The 16,732-nt window shown below is 36.2% G+C and overlaps 1 protein-coding gene across 1 annotated transcript in view; it reads right to left on the bottom strand.

The window, feature by feature from the left end:
* pde1a (phosphodiesterase 1A, calmodulin-dependent) overlaps nt 1–16,732 on the bottom strand; it is a 114,402-nt gene that overhangs the window by 38,819 nt on the left and 58,851 nt on the right. The gene's annotated exons all lie outside the window — the stretch shown is intronic.

Below are 16,732 nucleotides of genomic sequence, written 5' to 3' on the forward strand. Positions count from 1 at the left end.
GACCAAAAGTATGGTCTTGTTGGTGAAGGCAGGAATTATCTGCCACAATGCCATGAGACAGCTGATGAATGGTTTGGGAATTTGGACCCAGAGTGAGGCAGACACAAATTTATGGTATGTAGTAGCAAAGACAGCTGTGTTCGCTAGACCAAAGCATCTGATTCAAAAGAAAGCTTAGCAGAAGAAAATCACAAATTATAGATCAATACAAGCCATAGCAGAAATGAAATTACTAACATTAACTAAAATGTGGAGAATTATTTCACATATTAAAACCAACAAAAACAGAACCAACAAGGTAAAAGCTGAGTTAATCAGCCTAGAGATAAAGGGTTTAAGATAGGATTGTGTTACATTGCCAACTACTGTATGACTTGGGTTCCCCAAACTGCAGCACTCTGTTATAAATTTAGTGTCTAATTCTACTGTAAGGAACAAAGGAACAACAATTACTGTTTGAGAAATGGCAAATAATTCTGATACATGGGCATGTTAAAGGAGTACAGTATGTCCACAAGTCACTTCATTATTGATTACCATTCATACCTATATTCAGCTCTTTTGGGATATCTGTTTAATGTATCTAAGAGAGAGCATGAATGAAAAATCAGTTGGTTCTTTTGAGCTACTGATATAAACTGACTTAAAGAACAAAACCTTGTGCATCTGCAAGTCTCTATGACTCTAATTCCAGTATTGACACTCAAACTATGTTTCACAAGAAACTCCATGTCTTGATAGCCCTGTTCATGTGGAAACCTTATTCTCAAACCTTTTGTCTTTGCCTTTGGCTGATAACCAAAGACAAATTCAGGCCACAGGATATCCCATCTCTGGCCTGTGGTCCACTTTAGCTGTGAGCTCCACCCATATCCCTCTTACAGTAGATCTTGAGAACTTCAAATCTCCCTCCAGCCTCCACACCATCAAGAGTTTTGTGGCTGTGATTTTATTCAACATTGGTGAGGTCTCATACACTCCGATCTCAACCAATGGCCCTTGTTCCAGTCTACATGAGCCTGGATGCTGTGGTGGTGAGGTCTCAAGGAATTCTGAAACTTGTTTCCATGTTGTGGTCATGACTGGTCCCCACCAACCCACTGGTCTCATGCTGACAGCATAGGAGTCTTTGTGAGCTTGAAATTCACCCTCTGTGACTTAAAACACATCTGCCCTGCTGCTATCTCCTTTGCTGGAAAGTGTAGCTACTGTACCTTATAGCTATGATGGTTTCAGAAGTTCCTCTAGCAGCTGCACCTTCCTTCACTTCTTTCAGCCACTGGACATAGTGAGAAGGTAAGTTAACCTCATGGAACATGCTATACAACATCGAGTACCTTAGACTGGGACAGGCTAACACATCCTGAAAGGTCATTTCTACCTGCCTTTTCTGCACCATTTCTTAGAGCACACTTACAGACCCCTGCACAGATTCCTGCTGCTTCAAGTCACCTATTTGCCACTAAGTGTGTGCATCAGGCCCTGGCTAGGAGGCAGAACCATTTGCATTTAGCCTTTTAGTTTATCCTGACATTGACTGAGTCAGACTTCATGAGCACCATCTCAGACCATCAATTTCCCTGTTGGTCCCTGACCGCAAGCCCAGCACCCTTTCTGGCCAGAACATCTTCCCTGGGTCATTGACCACAGACCATAGACTACAAATCTGTGGGACCTTAATATTATCTTGGAGTGCTATCATTTGTTGTCACACAGTGGGCTGCCTCTATCCTAAAATGTTTACTCCTGTAATCAGTTCTCCAAAAATTCTGTTTGTTGGTTTCCAAGAGGTTGCAACTTTTGGATCTTTGGTATTCTCCTATTCTGTATCTCAGATCAAGTCCTTTCTGATGATTACGTTTCTGCATGGTGTCCATGAATCACTTCCTCCAGTGTGTTCAGAATTAGACTGATTTGTGTACATCAACTCAGAGGATGCAAACTTCCACATCCCCTTTGCAAAGAACCACAGGTGATTTTTCTGCTTTGCCATGGAGTTTTGTTATTTTGTATCACATGCCATTAGGAAGGTCTCTGGTCAGCCAAATATGTTTTATTGTTATTACAGTATGTGCTTAGTAGATTTTCCAAATGAACAAATGCAATCCTACAATAGCTTTTTATTGCCTGATGGGCCTATGGGTCCTCAAATGTTTGGGTGACTTATTTCTCATCTGCTCGAGATCCTATTTGGCAGTGTATAGGCTGTCTATCCTCCATCACCTGAAGGACTTTGGTCTTGTGGTGAACTGGGAGAAAAGAGACTTTCACAGTTACAATGTCCATTCTCAACATTCATGAGAATATAACTCAACCACAAAGTTCTTGCACAAAAAAGAGTAAAATGAAACATACGAAAAATGTATCATCTGATTCTGAAAAACTTGAAAGTTAACCAGTTCTAAAAGTTTTTCATTTAAAGGACCAAGCAAAACACCACAAAGTAGTCTTCCTTTCAACACATCAAAAATGCATCATGTCAAAACACTATTTAAATAGTTGACTTAATTCCCTACTTTCCACATCAAAGAATGGAAAGTCTTGGCAATTTTACTTAATGACTTGAACAAGCTTTTAGCTTTAAGTAGTTTACAAAGCTTTGAAGGCTTCATGAAGGCAGTAGGTGGAACAAGCTGACATATCACTGAACATGTTCAAGTGTGTCAACTTTTGTAAGCATTTTCAAAGGGTATGAATACATTAATGTAATTTCTATAACAATTATATATACGTGTAAATCTGAATGAGATTTAGAAATTATTTCGTAATAAGCTGAAACTTCAGCTTTTTAGGCTGTTATAAAGCATTAGATTTGCTTACTACAGTGTGCAGTCTTTATAAAAGTTATATACAGTACAGTAACTGTGACAAATTCCGCTACATACCAGTAAAGTCTTTAGATGTGCAGGGGTTTAATGCACTACTGTCTTTAAAAACAACTTTGCCTGCAACAGAACCAAACAAAACTAATCCTGTTTCTTCTACATATTCACATGCAATTGTTGTGGGGTATACAGCCATTTTATTTTACTGTTACCTTAATTGGACTGTATGTGCAGATTGATGTAGGAATTGCTTTGCACAAAAAGGCACTATATGAACTTAGAAACAAAAGACACAAAACATCACACACACCTTGTAAAAGTGTCTACACTGTCAAATTGTACATTGTCAAATCATTGGTTAATTTTATTATTTAGTGAACTATAATTAAATGTGCTGTAACATACAGTAATAGTCATTTTAAAATAACGTTCAAAGACAATATAGGGAAATCATCTTTTCTTTTGGTTTAGACTTAATTCCATACATCATACATTATGATGTGCATGTATAATATTGATAGAATGAGCAATCACAATACTGTTATGGATCTCTACAGTTAATCCAGCAAACTCCAGATGGCTGGGAAATACAGCAAGTCATTTCTATGTTGTTGTTACTGTTGTTTTCCCCCAGAGCCTAATTGCTCAGTTCCATCTTAGCTTGAACCCAACAAGAATGGCAAGCAGTCTCTCATTGCTACTTCACAAACTGTAGCTTATAAAACATGAAAAAACAACCAAAGCGAATTCTAAAAGACTTTAGCTTTTTTTTGCCCTGGAGGCTGTAAACTTCACTTAAGCAAATGGCCTCAATAAACTAAATTTGCCATTTTCTTACAAACACAGTTGCTGAAAAGGCAACTACAGCATGGGGGCTTGAATAGTGTCATTCAGAATGGTTTATGTTAAATCACAATCCAGCATGCTTTGGGCCTGTGCCAATAGAATATTGGTATTGGCTGTGGTGTACGGAATCCAAGTCTATATTTGGATGCCATTATAATAGTTTTACCATGTATTTTTCCAGTGTTTTTATAAAGTACCAACATACAGTACCATTTATTGCTTATTTGACTGCAAGAACGACACAGCTTTAAAGATTGTTACAAGAAACTTTAGCAATTCATTGCGGAGTTCCATATCCAAACTAATCCAGTTCAGATTCCAGTATTATAAACTAAGGTTCTTAGTAGGAATAAAAAGTGCACCATTGTTATTCATTTATCGCCACGAGAACTGCTTTCATTAAATATAAATGGGTTGATAGCACTGACCTGATTATATTCTTTAATAATCTTGGCCTGATTAAAAAACTGTTTTTTCCTTTTCAAATTAGCAGAAAATGTCAAGGATGTTATGATTTCAGTCATTTTGTTTTTCTTTTCCTATTACATGCACTCCCTGTACGTAGGAAGGTTCCCATGACAAAAAATATTGTAGTTTTATTTCTAATCAAGTGAGTGATCAGGTTTGAAATAGCGTGCTGTGTGGTTAAAAATCCATAAAATTCAACAATAGCAACACTGCTATTCTTGCATGTTTTGCAACATTATTTGTCACCTGTTGATAATTAGCTTTTGCACATTATTGAGATGGAAAATTTCAAAGCACTTCTGAGCTCTGAGTCAACTCATGTCTCATTGCTGGGCTGAGTAAATGCACCATTACACCCACCAGACTGAATTCTCAAATTGCAGGAGCACCAGTCAGTAAGGGAGTAGTTGTACTTATACTGATACTGATATTGATTTGAGTCACAGTAAAGAAAACAACACAATGCTAAAAAGCAAATGAAATAGAAGTGCCAAAATGGAAATTGCAATGCAGTGATTTGTTTTTGAGGTTTAATGCATAGAAGTGCCAACGTATTTAACAAAGTTCCACAGAAAAGGACACATCTGGTTAAATACTTAATGTAAATTAGGCAAATAGCATTAAAAGAACATGAAACTCAATATCGTAAAAATAATGGACTGACTTTTAGACTTGCACTATCTAAAAGAAAGTTGTCAGCAGAAGCAAGACAAGGCGAGCATGTTTGGGACAGCTTTGATCTGCATTATCATTAAATGAAAAGACAGAATGTATGGCTATATGACAGGGAGAGGATACCCACTGACCAGGACAACTTACTGTATATAGCTTTGTACAAAATGATTTCACATAGTGCTTCTGCAATAACAACCCCAGTTCTTTTTCAGTCTTGAAAATTCTCAGTTCAGTTTTCCAGACCCTAATTGATGGACTAAATAATATGATTAAGCACATCTTAGAAGAAGTAATCTGCATGTCATTTCTTGCATTGCAGTTTTGTAATATTATATTACAATTATTGTTTAAATATTATAAAACAAAATGTTTGTTGGTGTTTTTTACTTATATACTGACACAAAATAATATGTGACTGAAATCATTTAAGTTCCATGAATGTTTAGATGAGCCATTCACTGCCTGTTTTAGTTTTTCAATATGATACAAAAAAGAAAACAGTCTACACAGTTGTGGATTGGCTGTGACAAAATGGATAATCATAAAAACTTGTACAGGATACAGATGCCTACTAATAGTTGAGAAACTTCAAACTACAACCCCGCAATCGCCTATGGTTTAGGATGTTACTGCTGAAAATAACAACCCAACTCACACAAATAGGTGTATGTTTCGTATCATATTGGGTAACTATGAAAATTAGGTGGATAAAGTCATGCCTGTTTAGCCCTGGGTATGTTGGGTAGTGCACTGCCATATTGGAAAATAGACTGTTGTGGATGACATTAAGAAGATCCTGAATAACATATTCTCAAATGAATCTCAGCAATAACTGTACCCCACACTATCACTCCTGCTCCACTAATCCAGGCCCTATTAATTTATTTGGCAGATGATTTTGTCCAAATCTTACTTACTTTTGTAGCCAGTTGTACAGCTAAGTATTTTAACCAGAGTAATTTAGTAATAAGTAACTTCCTCAAGACAGCAGTGTCTTAACTGGAATTTGAACCGACAAGTCCAAAACCTTACCAGCTAATTGCTAATTGCTCTCTTGTGTTGATAGGCATAGAGCTGGTCATCAACCACACTCAGATTAAACCTTGTTTTATCAGAGAAAATGTTTTTTGTTTTCATAGACCGAATGCATCAAGACCAGGAAGGTCAAATAATGTTTTGTATCTCCCCCAATATTTAAAAATAAAACTTTCATGAATATGCACTTTGAAAATACAGTTTTTTAAATTATAATATGAAACATTTTAAATAAATGCTTGATATCTTTTGTATAAAACAAAAGATTAAAAGATTTCTGAATTGTTGGGGAAAAAAATAACTCAAATCTCCAAACTGCTCAAGAGATATATTATTCATTTTGTTTCAAGCAAGTCAAAACTGTGCCTCAAAATGCATGGTCCTAAACGTGTATTCTCACTAAAAGGGTTTGGTTCTTAAAGAACATGAAAATGTGTAAAAATGCGTCTGAAATCTTAAGTAAATGTTCACACACCATTTTCTAAGCTCTACCACCAAGCTGTGGTAACTTTTTATTTGGCAATGTCAGATGAACTGTCACTGTCAGGTGAATTTTCAGTTTCAAATTATTTAGTGTGGTAGTGCATCTGTGGTTAAAAAATGAACCAACAGAAATCATATAAATAGTAGTTAAGTCTTAAACGTATTAAACAGATTTTTCATTGAACAATATTTGCACTCCTTATTCCAAGTCCTGATAAGTGCATTTGCTAAAGCTATAGCTGAATGAAACTTGTAGCAAAGGTGTTGTGTATGAATGTTTCTGTCCTGTCTTCTGATGACATGTACAATAGGGAACAAGAAGAAAGAAGAACGTTAAACACTACACCATGAGAAATGGTTACAGGGTGAATGTTAGGACAACATATAGCCAACAGCAAAATGCTGTGCAGCATTCATGGTCCCAGGTACTGTATCTCATTCCTATCTGCAATCGTTCATCTTGATGGAAAGGATGAGTAGGCTATATTCTCTTTATATATTTTTCCAATGGTTCTTGGTATTTGATTTTTACACTTCCATTTCTCTTAAAAGTCTTTCCATTTAAGCATATACCATATAGCCAACCAAAAGAAACATTCACAAATTCAGACAATGCACTGGCCTTTTTATGGCAGCATTAAGACATTTATAGATTAAAAGAAGATAAAAACTATATCAGCATTTAACCAACTAATGGAAAAACAAAATTGTATTTGTCAAAATATATCTGAAGATTCTGTATTTTTAATCACAGAAAAATTATCTTTAAAATACAGTAAAAATCCAAAATGCCAATTTACAAGCATGTTGTTACTTACAAGCTGCCTGTAGCTATGGAGCTCTGCTGAATATCAAAGGTCATGCAACAAAATCAATACAAAGTAAAATGTAATTACCTTAGACACAGAATGTATAACAGCATGGACGTCAATAGCAACATACAAGAAATGAGAAACATAATTGCACCTAAACATTTCAGACTTTACGCAATATTTAAAACATGAATAATGAGGATTTTTGATTCTGGAATACACACTATTCCATGGATAGCCATTCAACTACTCTACCATACAAAATGTGTTTATAATTTGGAATATATTTTTAAAATGTAGCGGCATTTTCAATTTGAAGACATACTAAATAGAGTATTAGAACAATGGCTGAATGCGATACAGTTTCAGGAATACACAGATGGGTGATGCACTTAAAAAAAGATCAATGCCACACATTGGGAAAGAACAAAAATCTTCTTGAATTTAGCAACAGTGATTTATTAGCTAGGTCCCAATACAATAAAGAGAATGCTATACAGATGTTCATCTATTTTAGAGTATTGCAAGCAGATACAATGCATTCTACGAACTTATAAGCGTTTTAAGGAAAAATCATAGTGGATAACACCTAAATAATATGAACAGCTTAGTGTAAAGGGAAAATTTTAAGTAAATGAAGCTGCAAAGTGGTGGTTGCTGGAGTTTATTCTCATGAGCACTGTAAGTGACAAATCCAGATGGGTCCGCAAGTCTATAACAATATGTTTGTTTTCTCCCTTTAGTCAAGGTAGAACCATCCAAAGAATAAACAAAATCCAAAATAGGCAGGTTAAGATCCAAAAGGTGCTGTGCATATTGATCATGTAAAGTATGGTCCATACAAAGGTAAACAGCTGCGAACGTAAAGTAAAATTAAAGAAGTAGAAAAACTGCTAAGCAAAGAGAGAGAAAAGAATGTTGCAATGAAGGCTAAATTAAATATTATTACCATAGATGAGGCAGACATCTTACAGGTACTAGAAGCACTTAATGTACATCTCCAAGCCCATACAGTATTCTATCAATTGTACTTAAGGAAACAAAACATGCTATTTACAGGCCACTAACAAAACCATTAAGTAACTCAAGATAGGATTAATACCCACTGACTTACAAACTAAATTTTTTGGTTTCTATTAAATGTAATTTAATGGAAATATTAAATAGCACTATTCTGGAGGATCAGATGCATGACAAGAGGTCCCTGGTCCACTAGTGCTTGGTTCCTGTGGGTTTTAGAGTCACCTTTCAAATAGTGCCTAATTAAAACCTGAAAAAAAGTTGTTTTGAATTCATCACCCACTTAATTGTCTCAATTAAGTCATTAGGATCTGAGATGGATGAGACCCACAAATAAATATGGCACTCTTGAGACAGGACTATGATATCACATAAGATATGATGTATTTTTATTGTAACATCTGATCTAAATTGAGTCAGTTGCCATATTCTGCACCATCTGCTTGAAGTTTGCTTACACATACAAATTTGAGGACTGTGGAGTTTCTGCAGCCTGCCTCTGGGATTCTTTACAATGGTCCTGTCCTTACATATCTCTGGGATACCCAGGTTCCCGTAATCACAGGGTATAACCTTGGGAAAGAACCTATGCTTGATGTTATCAGACATACAATCCTCATAGAGTTTCTGATGTTATTGTTTCTCCTCCTCATGGAAACTCTCAGCTAACCTGAAAAGGTTAGAAGTATGAGTAACTGTATAACGAACTAGTGAATGGTTTCTTTAACCAAACCTTATCTCACTCCCCTTGAGCTTCACACTCGATATAATTCTTTAATCCTTCGCTCACATATTTCCAGCCTTAGGTTTCATTCTCTTGCCTCACCACGGTGTATTATAGCTCTAACATTCTGAGCCTTTTTCCCTGTAATCTTGCTCTGGACTAACCTTAACCTCGTCCAAGGTTAGTCTGTTGACTTCTGGTTTCATTCTGAAAAATACTTGGCTACCTGCTGAGTAACCAGGGTTATTACACTTTCAGTAACCAACTGAGGGTAAGTTCCTTTGTGACTGCCTTTTGCTCTCAAAGGACTTACTACTTACTGCAGCATCCCTAACTCTTCACTTCACGGAATCAGAGCTCCGGGCGCTGACAGCCGCCTCCCACTTACAGCAGAACTTTGTAACTTCTTCAATCTACCTGATTAAACCCTGCCTTAATCTTCCTCCGGAGTTTGGGAACTCTGTTGTATTTAACATTCATCTCGCATGGAGCAGAGAAGGGTTGGTCTCATGTTGTAGTATTTAAACCTACTTGAGCTGCCAGATCCTAACTCCTAAAATATGGCACTAGGATGGTATCTTGCGAGAGCTGCTGCTCCTTTTACTTTGGCTAGACCAGAACTTCTAACCCTTGAAGCCAACTATTGGAGTGAGCTAACCTTTCTTTCTCCACTTTCTGATCCTTTTTCTCAAAGCCACTCAGCTAATCAGTCTGCCTTCCTGGATATTCCCTAATCCACTCCACCTCCATAACTGAGAACCTAGTTCTCATTCACTCTGAGCATATATTAATGACCTACTGAATAACAATTACTTCTCCCTTACTCAAAGCCTCTCTCGAGTTTTTAACATTCAGTAGAATCTAATATTCCCCTACTGGAGAACCTTGATCTCTTTGCTCCCTACCATCTGATGTTAACCAACTCCTTGTGGGGTATAAGGGAGAGAAAATGAACCCTGACATGTAGTAACAGGATACCCTCTCTGTTGATCCTGTTATTGCCAGTACCACTCCACCATCTTTACCTTACCAACTGTCTGACACTTCACCAACCGAGACTGCTACTACCTGTACTTAAATCTTTACACCTCCGTCTGCTAAGTAACCTTGCACCTAAACTGATGGCACTAGGACCTCTTAGGCTGGCCTCAGAGCCAACTATTCCTACCATCTGAAACCAATATTTAAACCAGTCTACTCTTATTATAGATGCAAGTGTCTTTCCCTTTAAGCTAGCCATATGGATGGTTAGTGGCTTCCTCTCCCTCTCTAAGGTTCTGTGATCTGCCTCTCTCCAGGATCTCTCTTAAGCTGTTTCTCAGTCCTTCTTATAACTGCATTTTAAATGAGCCTCAGCTGCAACCACATACTGCACTGTCTGCACGTGTAAATGTTAGATTTTGTTCTTACACATTTTCTCAGTCTTATTAATAACACTGTTACTTAAGTAATTTCTCAGTAACATTATTTTCATCTACTCCACTGCATTGTTCAGTTTTCCATATGAAATATGTTATCCACTCACACACATTTCCTGATCTTTCTACAATGCTATTTATTCCCTCACTTCTGCCATTACCCGGCTACACTATTTTCATGTGAACCATTGTTTATTTTAATTTGTACAGAAATCCAATGCAGAAAAGAGACATTTCTACACCCCACAAAGTCTCCACTTCAATACCACCCACCCATTGTGGTTCCCATTAAAAGACTCCAAAAGTGAAAGAACTGAAGTACATGAACTGAAGTACATGTAATAAAGACTCATTCGAAGCAATTCACCAGATATATCACCAGACCTGAAGTATTCATTTTTACTGCTAAGACAGACCTGGATCATCAATAGCAGCATCAGGTCTGGAATATTCTTGTCTAGAAGAGCCAAGAAGAGGAAATCTATCTTCAGATCCTACCTGCATCCAAACAACTTCAAGTTATGCACAAAAAAAAAATATATATATAGATTGTTGGGGGTACACATTCAATGTAATGTGTGTACCCATGGTTTTTATTATGAAAACTGGTTAAAGGATTGAAAACATAGTACAGATAAGCAGTGAATTCTAAAACTGAGGTGTTCAATTTAGTGGAAGACCACTGGCATCTGTATTAGGGCTGCTGATTTTAATTTATATGAACAGTCAACATTTTCATACAACAAGTAAACTAGTCAGATCCTCAGATATTACCAAAATAGGATTAGCAAACAATGGAGAAGCTCCAAAGAAAGTTCAATAACCTTCAAGTTCAAACTCCTGGCAGATGACATTTAACGTATCAAGGCTGGTAGTTAGTATATTACCTTCTGCAGGTAGAAGAAACATAAACTGTAAATACAAGATGGGAAATACTGTTCTTGAAGAAGGTAAATGTGGAAAAAAATGATTATTTGATACAATACATTTTGCAATAAATTAGCCAAACAAAATGTTAGGATATTTAGTTCTCAGTGTTGATAGAAAATAAAGAGATAATGTTTTAAAAATGTACTATATGCTAATAAGACCTTATTTAGAGTATTGTATACATTTACAGCCAATAGGATAGAAGCAGATATAGCTGCTCTGGAATCTCTCCAGAGAACAATGACCAGATACAGCCCTGAGTTTAAATGTATGTCCTACATTGACAAGTTTAAATAACTGAATATTTTAGTCTTGAATAAAAAAGAATAGAAGGGTACCTGATGCATCCTTTCAAAATCTTCAAGGGCACAGCATTTCTTCAGGATCAACAATGAAACATGAACCAGATGGCACAAGTGGAAGCTATGAGGAAATACATTTAAAACTGAGAACAGGAGTCACTTTTGTGTTAGACGTGTTAACGGAGACTAGAATAAGCTACCTAGTTAAAGGTAATACTCTACCTTCTTTTGAGAAACAGCTCTATAAGTTCCTTGGACCAATTAGCTACTAACTTAGCTTCTCGTTTGTAAGCCTTTATGTTCTCAAGAACTAATATGAACTACACAAAAATAAAGAAGCTGCAAATATATAAAATAGTACCTGTCTTTTATTGTATATAACAATGAATCAACAAACAACAAATCTAATGAACAACAAAACATGACTAAATGTGAAAAATTACTAATGGGTGAGGAAGGATACTGAACTTTACTTGTACTTAAACTTAGAATAAACATTTTTTTTTCCAGTTTAGAAAAAAATTGATTTTTCAGTCAGAATCAACAGTCTGCAAAACATAGTGCCTTTATTGAGAGCTTTCGTTTCAGATAATGCGTGAATTGGGGCTCCCAAATGCTCACTCTTTAAAACTCATTGCCCAGAGCATTGGATGATCCCTACAACCTCAACATCTCTGGTTAAAGTGCCAACTGTGCCAGCTGTGGTCAGACATCATAAATAAAACTATTATATTACTTGATGGAATTGCAGAAATATCTAAATATGCACTCTAAATGTTATTTATGCCTTTATTACCTTTTTCAGCCTAAAAAGAAACATACGTAAAATCTAATTGAAATATTTTAAAAGACCTTACAGGTCTGTAATTTCCAAACTCCTATACAACCACACAGTTCATCTAAATTTGAAAAGAAAAACATACCTGCAGTACTATTTTTTTCACTATCATAATGCCCATCAGGGTGGCACACTGGTGCCGTGGTTAACATTTCTGCCACGTGGTCCTAGGGCCCTGGGTTCAATTTCTAAGGTGCTACCTACTTGGAGTTTGTATGTTTCCTATGTGCTAGCATTGGTTTTTGCCAAATACTGTACCTCAGTTTTCAGTCCAAAGACATACTGGTAGGATAGATGGCTTCTGGGTAATTTTGTCATGGTACCCTGGTGTAAGTGTGTATGTCTGGTATTTGTCTGTGTGTACTCTGTGATGCACTGGAGACCCATCCAGGGTATATCCTTCCTTGTGCCTATTACTTGATGGGATAATATCTGGCTCCCCCATGACCCTAAATTTGAATAAGAAGTCAGAAAATAGATGGATGGATCATAATCAATAAACCTGCTTACTGTGGCTCCTGAGTGGCTCAGCCATTAAAGGTGGTTGATTTGAGTGCAGGTTCATGTATCTGATTGGTCAAATGTCTAGACCAGTAGTTTCTAAAATTCCTCAGGTGCCACTGAGAAATTAGGATTAGTCAGTCAGATTGGTTTTCTGGCAAAGTGCAACTTCATACAGGCACGTAGAAACACCTGTGATAGACATACCACTCTATCAATCAATGCCTTGGGCTTGCAGCATGTGTTGTTATCTTGTCTATCCATCCTCATTCTTCCTGTGCACAACAAAAGTCACTGCTGTTAGCCAGTATGTAAAGTGAAAATCGGCAACTCCAAACTACAAGGGCCTAAAATGAAAAACAACCAACATTCATGTTCCATGTCTCAGAACATAGGAATATTGCTTGACTGAAATGTGAAATGCTAGGATTTAATTTTTGAATACATTAATTCTTTTTTTTCTTTCATGTGTAGCTATAAAAGAAATATCACACCTTCCAAAATGAGACAAATGGGCTTGTTACAAGTTCACATTATAGCTAGCAACTGACTTACAAGGTGTTACCATTGGCACACTGTGCGTCATCCTTTGTAAGACATACAAATTGAGGATCTACTGAAAAGGGACTGCAGCAGCTTTTGTTAATTCACAGCTCACACTCTAATAACTGAAAGGAGCTTTTGACAAAAGCGTCTCCCATGGTAAATGAATAATTAGTACAAACATTAAGAATTAAAAAAGAAATCAACAGCAAATTGTGGAATGCTAAATGAGGTCATATACTCAATTGTGTTATACATACAGTAGAGTCTTGATTATGAAATAAATATAAATCTATCAGAGTAGTAGCTATGCTTTATATAAAACTCTGTACAGTAAGTGTTTACAGAACCAGTATTATTTTAAAGTTTCAACTACAGTATGAGTATAATCAAAACAACATATAAACTATACCTTATCACACTCACATAAGTTTTAGTAGATGCAAAGACACAATTATGTTATTCTACTTATTCAGTTAAATAAAAGTAATCTGTTAGTCAATACTATACTGTAATAAGTAAAAAATAAAAAATATTTTTTTTCACCATTAATTACTAAAACTGTAATGCTGACAAATTAATTTGTTTGAGTATGATAAGTTGCTGTACTATGTACTAAGTCCTTATGTTAGTTTTGCCCACTATCCCTTACCAGCCAACTATGCAATCATAAAAAGTGTGGCAGCATGTTTTTGGTAGAAAATGTGATCTTGAACTTGATATTTACATGTATAAAAGACACAGCTTTACCAATTTTAATCACACTGCATAGAAGCATTGGCCTAGAGAAGGAAACAACAGTTAGGATATGAAATTGCATGGTGTATCTTGTCACCATCCCTTCACTCCAGCAGTGGTGCTAACTGACAGGAAATACACATGAAAGACCCAAGCCTAATTAACCATTAGTCATGACGTAGAAGGGAATACTTCCAAACAGCAGCAGCTATAGCTTTTGACACTGTTAGGCATCACGTAAAACTGATAAATCAATTACAATTATCTTCAGACGATGAAAGAGCTGCTGTAAACTGTGAACTGAACAGCACAACTGCAGTTTGTTCAAATAGAGTATATGAAGCATTGTCCCAAAGTTACTGTATGCCAGTAAGTCTGTAAGCAAACTGATGTTATCTGAAGAATCTTACTTCTGTCACACTTGCAATGTAGAGTTGTAGAAAATGGGTAAACAAAAAAATGAAAAAGGTTTACATAAGTCTGTTTACGGGAATTGTATTGGTATGGAAGTGGGGCAGCAAAGTGGTGTGGTAGTTAACATGGCTGCCATGGAGCACTGGGTTCGATTCCAGACATGTGATGCTACCTACGTGGAGTTTGTATGTTTGTGTGTTCTCACCATGTTCATGTGGGTTTCCTCCAGGTGCTCTGGTTTCTTCCCACAGTCCAAAGACTGGTAGACTGGAAGGCTTCTGGGAGGATTGGCCCTGATGTGACTGTCTGTGCCCTGTGATGGACTGGTGTCCTGTCCAGGGTATATTCTACCCTGTATCTGTTGTTTTAGTCATTGATGTCAATGCTGTATCATGTAAAAAAAAAAATGTTGTAAAAATGGTGAGACCAATTCTCCACCAATAGTTATCATCACTGATTTGTTTATCATTAACACATTAACACTCAGTTTCACACAGAAAGGTAATAAACAAAGGAACAAGTAATAGGTTTATTCCATGCTGAAAAGAGAAGAGAGAAAACACAATGTTTCGGCTATGAAGCCTTTTTCAGGTATAAGGTGTGTGAACAGCACATCTGCAGTTTGTTCAAATATAGTAAACTGTATGAAGCATTGAAGGATTGGACCCTCACACCTGAAAAAGGCTTCACAGTCGAAACGTGTTTTCTCTCTTCCTTTTCAGCATGGAATAAACCTATTACTTGTTCCTTTGCAGACTATGCATGCTGACGCACCTACCCACCTGAAAGGTAATAAAGCTGTCTGCTTCAACTTGTGACCAATATCAAGCTTTAACTAGCCCATTGTAAAATATACTTTTGAGATTTACTTTTCACATTTATTTAAGAGCTATTGTCTCACCCACACCACAGTCAAAACGTGAATTGAAATCTTAAATCTGGGGCCACATTTCGGGAGTGTTGATCTACAGTTCAATTTTTAACATTCGAATTCTTTCTATAGAATTCAAAGGTCTGTTCTTCCTCTTTCTGACAGAAATGGCATGAAACAGTCCAAAGACTGTATTTAACTACAAATCTTTCAGATGATGTCATGGAAAAATGAAGATTAAAAAACTTCAGGGTTTGCTTTTTCTAGCTTGCACTTCAGTTATATTAGACACCCATACAGCCTTGTGTGCTTGTAGTACACAGTGAGTGGTTTGGGTTATGCTGTGTTGGGAGACTAGGTATTAGATTGTTTAGTCTCTTGCTTTAGCAGTTGCTTCAAATACACTGCCAGTTGGTACTGACTTGAATTCTTGTTGAACGATTCCAAGGTTCAAACCTCTTCTCTTTTTGGTCACAGGGGAATTGTTTTTTATTATTAATAATTTTATCTTGGCTATACAACCAGTTTTTTATCCTGCATATATGGTGCTGCAGGTTTCTATGACAACCACATAGAAATTACTGTTTTGAAACTCATTTTTTTTAATTGATGTTGATATTTAAATAATTATTTGTGAAGACCAACTGCAACAGAGTTAAATACTTTTTTTAATATACTTATTATTTGTATTATATTTACATTATGTTACAATATTATTACTACATTATTTAAAAATAGCATTGATGGAACCAAGAGGATCTATTTTTGCACAGCCATTCGAAACTGCGTGCTCCACCCACATACCAACAGTACTATCCACTGTACTATCACCTACATCTGAAATATTGCTTGTAATTAAAAGCACCTTGTTGAAATGCAGTTGAAAATACATAATGACATAATATATGTTTCATATGATCAGTTTCTCTTTCAAGGAGTTAGTATACAGCTGTTTAGGAAATCCAGTTCATTGTCATGCAGATAATGTATGATAAAACTCTTTGATCCTCTAGATTTCTTTGCCAGAAGAAAACATGAAAATATGTTAAACAACAAGATGAATAATTTGCAACCCAGGCTGGAGATTCTACATTAATCAGTTTTGAATTAAATTGTTCATTTGCCACATCAAATTATACCAAATACACACAAATTGCAAAATCCCATGACAAAGACTCCAGTCCGACATTCTTTTCAAGTTATCCAAGGAAAATGAGGCTGTATTTAAGCAGGAACTATCAGGGACCTGGGCACAAATCTATTACTTTGTTTTTGTTTACTGTAGCTAG

This window comes from Lepisosteus platostomus, chromosome 14 (genome assembly GCF_059453375.1).
Source record: "Lepisosteus platostomus isolate fLepPlt1 chromosome 14, fLepPlt1.hap1, whole genome shotgun sequence".
NCBI classification, from domain to species: Eukaryota; Metazoa; Chordata; class Actinopteri; order Semionotiformes; family Lepisosteidae; genus Lepisosteus; species Lepisosteus platostomus.